The following is a 9,393-nucleotide window of genomic DNA, read 5'->3' on the forward strand; positions in this document are numbered from 1 at the left end:
CAACTGGAAATTTTTGTTAAAATTTAAAAAAAAAAAAAATCAGATTTAGACTTTTTTAAAAATTGTTTTGTTCCTTTTCTTCTGTTAAGAGCATCTAATCTGACTGCAGCAATCATCCCCAGGAGATTTAGTGCACTTTGCATTTTTATACCTCCGTTTGCCCCGAGGTTTAAAAAATTCAACGACTTCATGATTTTTATTCACAGACTTAGAAGAAAAGAATCGGGGATTCTCCTTTTTCTTTATCTTTTGCACTTTATTTTTTTTATGCCTTTAACCCGAACAATAGTGAAAAGTTTGTGAAAAGAATCCTTTAAGTCAGGAATTGGAATGTTTAATCTTAAGAAATGGAATAATTATTTTGACTTTTTTATTTGATTCTGACAATTCTAATATCTAATTATTACTTTATGGATTTTAATATTTTGGCGCACATTTTCGCACATCATGCTTTTTCCTTATTCTGAGGCGTAGGATAAATGTTACTTCGGATGTCTTAAGATGTTATTCTAGTATGTTTCCCTCTAGTGATTTATAAACCACGGAATGTATGCAGCAACAAGAACTTCTTACGGTGCTCGAGATTTTCCCAGCATGCTCTGCTTTTTATTTATTTGTATCCCCTTGGTTAGTTTTGCTGGGAGTACCTTACAAATAAAACCAGCCATTCATGAGTGCCTCCTACGCACGAGCTGGAAGATGATTATTTTGCTACTCCTTTGTTCAAGGGTCCATGCAGAGAGCTAAGGACTGCATTTCCCAGCATCCCATTCTGTCGGTCTCATGCAAGCTGCACTCTGACCTCTGAACAAGATAGAGCACAAATCTGCAGACTGAACGGTTTTGAGATTATTGTGGGTTGTTTATGCTTTTTTTATTGTTATGCTTGGGTGAATCGATTGACCTTGCTACGAAAGGATGATACCCAGACAGATATATACTGATGATACACAGACAGATATATACTGATGATACCCAGACAGATATATACTGATGATACACAGACAGATATATACTGATGATACCCAGACAGATATATACTGATGATACCCAGACAGATATATACTGATGATACCCAGACAGATATATACTGATCAGCCATAAGATTAAAACCAGCGAAGGGGAGGTGAATAACATTGATTATCTGGTGACAATGGCGTCTGTAAGGAAGGGGGGTGAGATATACCCCGAAAATAAGACGCGTCTTATATTAATTTTTGCTCCCAAATATGTGCTACGTCTTATTTTCAGGGGGTGTCTTATTTCGCCGTCGCTAATCCCTCAATTGGCCAGCTTTGTGGACGAAATTTCTCAGAAATCTCGTCCACATGGGACAGCGAATCTGTCACGGCAAAGCTGGGAGAAGCCGGTGTTGTGGTGCGGATTCACCGGACACAGAAACAGAAAAGCGTGCAGCCAGGTCGCTTCAAAACAAGCGGCTGAGTGCCGTGGGTTCTGAAGCAGCGCTTTCCCGGCGGAAATCTCGCTGTTTATCGCTGTGGCCAAACTGCGAGATTTCCGCTGGAAATACGCTCTGTGAGAAGCCAGCCTTAAGAATCACACACAGGTTGCCTGACTCACACACAGAGCCATAAAAAAATAAGGGCTGTAAAGTAACGTACCTGTCTGCAGACAGAAGTTCCTGTACCACTTGTAAGCAGGGATGGTATTGCAGCTTCCGGCCACCAGGGGGAGCTCATCACAGCAGGCATGTACAGCAGGAACAGAACGTACAGTATGGACTTTTCCAGCCAGCAAGGGGACTCACAACAGCACACTCATACAGCACAGCAGGGACAGGATAACAGCAGACTGTCTGCAGATCTACCTATACATCAAGAGGTAGGAGACAACGGAGATGACTTGCCTGCACACTTTACTATGCCTTACTATCGGGGGGTGCCTTATATTTGAAACTTCTGCAAATTTCAGGGGGTGTCTTATTTTCAGGGGTGCCTTATTTTCGGGGAACCACGGTAGTATATGGTATATATGTATTATGGGATTTATTATTATTAGACAGCAAGTGACCAGTCAGTTCTTAAAATTGAAGCATTGGATGCAGGAAAAATGTGCGAGTGTAGGAATCTGAGCGACTATGACTAATGACACATTGTAAGAGGAGACAACTGGGTCAGAGCATCTCCAGAATGGCCAAGTAGTGTCTTCCTGCACTAGATAGGAGCCATGGGTGTAGTAAGCATGCAGGTCACCAGAGAGTACTCAGGAAAGCCAGGAGTCATAATCGGGAAGTCTCAGGTCACGGTACAGATGGAGGAGGTGGGTAGTGTTGTTGGATGGAAAGCCAGGAGTCGTTATCGGGAAGTCTCAGGTCACCTGTGGTGGAGAAGGAGGAGAGGAGCTAGATCACCACAGGAACTGGTTTAACAGGAGCATGGCACAAGGCTAGGTTCAGCAAGGGAGCTTGTCTAGCAAGCTAGATAGCTTACTGGAAAGAGACACCATCTGGAGCACAGGAGGTCCCAGGTTTGCATCCTGACAGGACGGTTGTGTGGGGTATTCCTGGCATGTAGTAGTTTATACCTACCAAAAGTGTTCCAAGAAGGGAAAAGTGGTGAACCAATGTCCGGGTGATGGGCACCCAAGGCTTGTTGATGTATGTAGGGGGTGAAGACTGTCCATATGGTCTGATATCACAGAAGAGTTACTGTTGGACAAATTACTGATAACATCCCTGTTAGCAAAAATAGAAAGATGCCAGATCGCATATGGTATTGCAGTTTGCCGTACATGAGGCTGTATAGCTTCAGATTGGTCATGATGTTCATGTCGACCCCTATTCACAGGAGAAAATGCCTACAATGGGCAAAAGTTTATTAAAATTGGAGCATTTCTGGAAGGCGGTCTGGCCTGATGAATCACCTATTCTCTTACATCATACTGACAGGCGCGTGTGCTTCACTCGCCAGTGGAAAAGATGGCACTAGGATGTATTATGGGAACAAGACAAGCCAACAGAGGCAGCGTGATGAGCAATGTACTGCTGATTGCTTGGGTCCTGGCATTCATGTGGCATGTGCCACCTACCTAAACTTTGTTAGACTAGATACCTCCTAGATGGCATCCATATTCCCTAATACTCGGCAGGATAATCCACACTGCAAACTTTGTTGGAGAACATGACAACGAGATCAAGGTGATCATTTGGTCTCCAGATTCCACAGATATCAATCCATTTGAGCATCTGTGGAATCTGCTGGGAACATAAGTCTCATCCATGGAGGCTGCAAATCACAATTTACAAATCTTAAAGCATTTGCTGCAAATGTCTTGATGCACACATCACAGAACGCCTTCAAACATCTTGTGGAGTCCAGGCCTCGAAGGGTCTATGGATCAGAGCTCTTACGGTGGGATGAGGGGGCCCAATACAGTATTAGGAAAGTGTTTCTAATATCATCACTGATATATAGATGGCATTACCAGGCTCATACGACTGCAGTTCTCTCTGAAGGTGGAAGTTCCATGGGTGGACCCTCAAATATTCATGAATCTCTAGATGACACGGTACTTTGATATTTCCCCTGTATATGGTGCTTCAGGAGGGCACCGATATAGTGGCACAGCCGGGCCCACAGATCTTATATGGACCTGTAGGGACTTCATGAGCTGTAAGACAGGGGCAGTGCTGTTTGCATGGACCCTTACTTGCATTTCTACTGAAACACTACTGATATGCTAAATATGAAGGCTCCAACGCAGATGTTTGGAGCTCGTTAGCAGAAGTATGGAGCAGCGGCTTCTTCATAGATTATATAGAACGGATTTGTATATCGCTGTAGAGATTCATCCTTCACATTGAGCTTCCTCTCCTCATGCCTCGTTCCCACATGGACTCACACGTCTCCATACTAACGCCTGACTCCTTCTTCCAATCAGTGCTGATTACATTAGTGGATTAAGGCTCTTGTGCCTGAGTTGAGATCTAACTTAATTCATTGTTTCATTGAGCTAATGTGCATGCATTCATCTTAAAGGGAAACGACTTCTTTTGAAACGCCTATGCAGGACAATTTTTAACCACTTCATGACCCCCTAATGGTAATTTACTTTGGGTGGTTGTGATCGTGTATGGAGAAGGCTCATGAGACAAGTCCGCTCCAGACTCAGCGACTATTTCTGACAGGTAACTGCCGTGATCAGAGGTAACTACTGAGATGACGCAGTCAAAGCTGATCATGTATGTAGACAGTCAGTAATGGGGGGAGTGGACCCATTCCTGTGCACCATTGGCACCTCCTGCAAAGCGATTGCATGGCTGCCTACTGATGGCTCAAAGGGCTACCATAAGAGATGAGCGAGCACGCTCGGTAAGGTCAGTTACTCGCTCGAGTAACTGCCTTCTCCTCCGAGCGTGCTCAGGGGGGGCAGCGGGGGAGCGGAGGGGAATGGGGGGAAAGTGAGAGAGAGAGCTTTCTCTCTCCCCTCTACCCCCTACCGCCCCCCTGAGCACGCTTGAGTGACTGACCTTACCGAGTGTGCTCACTCATCTCTAGCTACCATACATAAATGCCGATCAAGTCCTTCCCGTAAAAAAAAGGGGGGGGGGGGGGCGAAATGCCAAAATTGCAATTTTTTTTGGTATCCCAACTCCACAAATATGTAAAAAGTAGGGATCAAGAAGATGTACGTTTCCCAAAATAATACTAATAAAAGAATAAGCTCACCCTGGAAAAAAAAAAAAGCCGTCCCATAGCCCAATGGATGGAAAAGTAAGGAGTTACAGGTCTCCGAACACGGCGATGGAGAGAAAACATTAGTTTAAGAAAAAAATGGATCAACTTTTTTAAAATAGAAAAACCTTTACCAGCTTCATATATTTGGTATCGCAGTCCTCGTCCGGACCCCTAGAACTAGGCTCACATCTCATCTTTACTGCACTGTGAGGATTGTATATCAAATCCTTGCAAAAATGGCGCAATCGTACTCTAAACAAATGTCTCCCAAACATTCCATACATGATATATACACTAAATAGTAACATCAGAAAATCCAACGTGTCTCGCAATGTGAGCTCATGGGGCAATGAAAAAACGAAAAGGCTAAATAAAACAATGAACAATCTCTGGGCCTGAAGGGGTTAATAAAGAAAAAATGGTAAGTTGTTTAAATAGCTCAGAGGTGTAAAAAAACCAATCCAGCCTATGAACCCTCCTAAAATATTATCTAAGATGTGATTTATTATCTCAGCACTTTCTTAAAGAGTCCGCGGCCCAGAATGTCTCTGGGAGTTAATGCAGCCGCTGCCTCGTCTGCACGCGTTACGTTCCGGTAAGCGGGAGCCTCTCATTAATACATGTTGTGCCGCTGCCAAACGATGATTGGCTCTTGTGGCTCATTGCTTATTCAGCAGGAAGAATTGGCACTATATATAGTTAACTTATATGAAGGCCGAGACGAGAGGGGCGCCTGCCAGACCGATACCTAGAATGTTGGGCATTCACATGGAGAGATGCTCTGCTACCACACAAGTCTCTGCCGCTCTCCATCTTCCCATAATGCAGCGACAATTGCCGAATCAGCATGTCTTATATTTAGTCATACAATAGATCCATCACATGGGAGCGCTGTGTTCATTTATACATATTGGGGGGGGATGTGATTGGGATCGCCTTGGCTGGGGTCAGGCAGCCAGAAGACGGCCGCTGTTATTATACGTGCTTGCAAATAAAATAAAGAAACACCCCGCTCCTCCGGCGCTGACTTAGGCCGGCTGCACACAGCCGTGACAGACCCGCGGAAATCCACAGCGGAGCCCGTTACGGCGCCCCCCAGAGACCCCCAAACTTACCTGTGGATCCGGCGTCCTCACTCCCACATGACACTTCGGCGTGACACACCGCAGCGTCACGTGACACGCCGGCCACGTCACATGACATGCCCACCGCGTCACATGACATGCCCACCGTGTCATATGACACGGCAGCGGTAGGCGGAGAGGAGATTTCACGCTATCTTCCGCTGTGCAGAAGATAGCGTGAACGGACGGCTTCCATTGACTGCAATGGAAGCCGTCCGCGCGTACACCCGCTACTAATAGAGCATGCCGCCGGTGAGGACGGGTGAATTCACGGTGCGGAATTCCGCACCATGAACCCTGAACTATTAGGTTCAATAGAATCTAATAGCTGCGGGCAACGCAGCGGATTTTCACCACAAATTATGCGGCGGAAATCCATCCGTGGGAAGGAGGCCTTAGGCTTTGTTCCTACAAGCATATATTGGCCGCCATTTTCGCGGCCGGCCGATATATATGCTACGATCTGAGCAGTAAAAACTCGTGAATGGGTGTACAAATCTCACGTTTGTGTCGCCCTTTCAGATGGCATGGGCCCTGGCACATATACGCCAAGGCCACTATGCCGTTCCCACTTCCCCCCAAAGTCATGAGCGGAGTACAGGAGGGCAAATAGATAGAGTCACATGGTTGGGCCTCCTAAGAGACCCAGCAATGCTACAGAAAGACCATGACCAGCAGTCACGTGTGATAAGGCCGGGTGGGACGATGTGGGCCCCTATCTGAATTTTTGCAGCCAAGCCCTTGAGTCTTCCAATGAGACCTAGTGGCCTGCACCAATGTCCTTCTCTGGTGCGTGTTCTGTATAAGGGGGCTTTTAGTCCATCTTTAAACCATCTGATGCCTTCCAGCCACTGTCAGAGAAGACAAGTAAGTGTCCATTGTACAACCCATATACAGGATGGGTCACGGAAACGTAGACCAGCACCACACTCTTATCAACGCTGTTTAGGGCATCTATGGTTGATCAGCTGGGGTCCGACGCTCAGGGTACCCATCGATCAGCTGTTTGTCGTGCCTACTATCAGTGCAGACAGTGCCAGGAGCAGTTAGTGGTGTCCAACATGTGGCAGCCCTGGTTGGTACTGCTGGCGCAGCTCCCATTGAATTCCATACCTGCAATAAACCACCCAGGCCGCTGCACTATGAACAGAACTGTCTGCTTCCTGCGGTGTCCACCCTGACAGCAGGCCTGATGAATAGGTTATAGTCAAGGATCTTGAAGGCGGGTCACTGTCCATCAATTATTGATGACCTACTCTGAGAATCGTTTATCTATATTAGAGACCCAGAAACCCCTTTAATTTCCAATTAAAGGAATAGAATTGAGCTGTAATACTAAATACAGCCTGTGGACAAGAGTGGCGCTGTTCCCTGAAATGGACAACCACTTGCTGCAAACAGATGGGGGTTCTTGTATGTTTTTTTCTAAAGGAGCCAAATACTTAGATACCGAGAGAGCGATGAGTGGAGTGATGAAACGTGGCTTCCTAAGTTGTGTGATGTGGAACCCAATAGGAATACATTGAGATGCACAATCACGGCTGCAGATGGTTGCATCAGGGCACCACTTGGCTGTCACAGCATTAATGTGATGACAATCGGGTGTGACGATCATGGCTGTATGACAGTCGCTTTCCACTTCAACTGAAAAGTCCAAAGGAAAAAGTTCATCCAATGAATTCGAATGCAGGAAAGTCTCATCATGTGTAGCAAGTAGTGCGCCACCAAGTGGAGAGCGAAGCAAGTAGTGCGCCACCAAGTGGAGAGCGAAGCAAGTAGTGCGCCACCAAGTGGAGAGCGAAGCAAGTAGTGCGCCACCAAGTGGAGAGCGAAGCAAGTAGTGCGCCACCAAGTGGAGAGCAAAGCAAGTAGTGCGCCACCAAGTGGAGAGCGAAGCAAGTAGTGCGCCACCAAGTGGAGAGCGAAGCAAGTAGTGCGGCACCAAGTGGAGAGCGAAGCAAGTAGTGCGGCACCAAGTGGAGAGCGAAGCAAGTAGTGCGCCACCAAGTGGAGAGCGAAGCAAGTAGTGCGCCACCAAGTGGAGAGCGAAGCAAGTAGTGCGCCACCAAGTGGAGAGCGAAGCAAGTAGTGCGCCACCAAGTGGAGAGCGAAGCAAGTAGTGCGCCACCAAGTGGAGAGCGAAGCAAGTAGTGCGCCACCAAGTGGAGAGCGAAGCAAGTAGTGCGCCACCAAGTGGAGAGGGAAGCAAGTAGTGCGCCACCAAGTGGAGAGGGAAGCAAGTAGTGCGCCACCAAGTGGAGAGCGAAGCAAGTAGTGCGCCACCAAGTGGAGAGCGAAGCAAGTAGTGCGCCACCAAGTGGAGAGCGAAGCAAGTAGTGCGCCACCAAGTGGAGAGCGAAGCAAGTAGTGCGCCACCAAGTGGAGAGCGAAGCAAGTAGTGCGCCACCAAGTGGAGAGCGAAGCAAGTAGTGCGCCACCAAGTGGAGAGCGAAGCAAGTAGTGCACCACCAAGTGGAGAGCGAAGCAAGTAGTGCGCCACCAAGTGGAGAGCGAAACAAGTAGTGCGCCACCAAGTGGAGAGCGAAGCAAGTAGTGCGCCACCAAGTGGAGAGCGAAGGAAGTAGTGCGCCACCAAGTGGAGAGCGAAGCAAGTAGTGCGCCACCAAGTGGAGAGCGAAGCAAGTAGTGCGCCACCAAGTGGAGAGCGAAGCAAGTAGTGCGCCACCAAGTGGAGAGCGAAGCAAGTAGTGCGCCACCAAGTGGAGAGCGAAGCAAGTAGTGCGCCACCAAGTGGAGAGCGAAGCAAGTAGTGCGCCACCAAGTGGAGAGCGAAGCAAGTAGTGCGCCACCAAGTGGAGAGCGAAGCAAGTAGTGCGCCACCAAGTGTAGAGCGAAGCAAGTAGTGCGCCACCAAGTGGAGAGCGAAGCAAGTAGTGCGCCACCAAGTGGAGAGCGAAGCAAGTAGTGCGCCACCAAATGGAGAGCGAAGCAAGTAGTGCGCCACCAAGTGGAGAGCGAAGCAAGTAGTGCGCCACCAAGTGGAGAGCGAAGGAAGTAGTGCGCCACCAAGTGGAGAGCGAAGGAAGTAGTGCGCCACCAAGTGGAGAGCGAAGCAAGTAGTGCGCCACCAGGTGGAGAGCGAAGCAAGTAGTGCGCCACCAGGTGGATAGCGAAGCAAGTAGTGCGCCACCAAGTGGAGAGCGAAGCAAGTAGTGAGCCACCAAGTGTAGAGCGAAGCATCCGAAAGGAAGTACGCCACAGTGGGGGAAGGTGTCAACGAATAGAGACGTGTTGGCATAATTCACGCCTCCTGAGTCAGGGGTGCGGGCTCAGAGCCATCTGGGTATTACATATCACAGGCCATCGCCAACCCCTATGGCCACGATACTCTGCCTTAAGGCTAAAAATGCTCTTAGGGAGCACTAATCACCGACAATCCTTGCTTGGCCACAAGAAAGCAACAATTTGGGGGGATTTTCATCTCCACTTTTTAAAAGTCATACCGTTTCATTTTTCCATCACATGACCGTACGAGGAGTCGTCTTCTGTAGTTGTTATTGCTACCATTTTTGAGTACATGTAATGTTTTTTATAACTTTCATTACATTTTT

The sequence above is a fragment of the Eleutherodactylus coqui genome, chromosome 2, assembly GCF_035609145.1.
Source record: "Eleutherodactylus coqui strain aEleCoq1 chromosome 2, aEleCoq1.hap1, whole genome shotgun sequence".
NCBI lineage: Eukaryota > Metazoa > Chordata > Amphibia > Anura > Eleutherodactylidae > Eleutherodactylus > Eleutherodactylus coqui.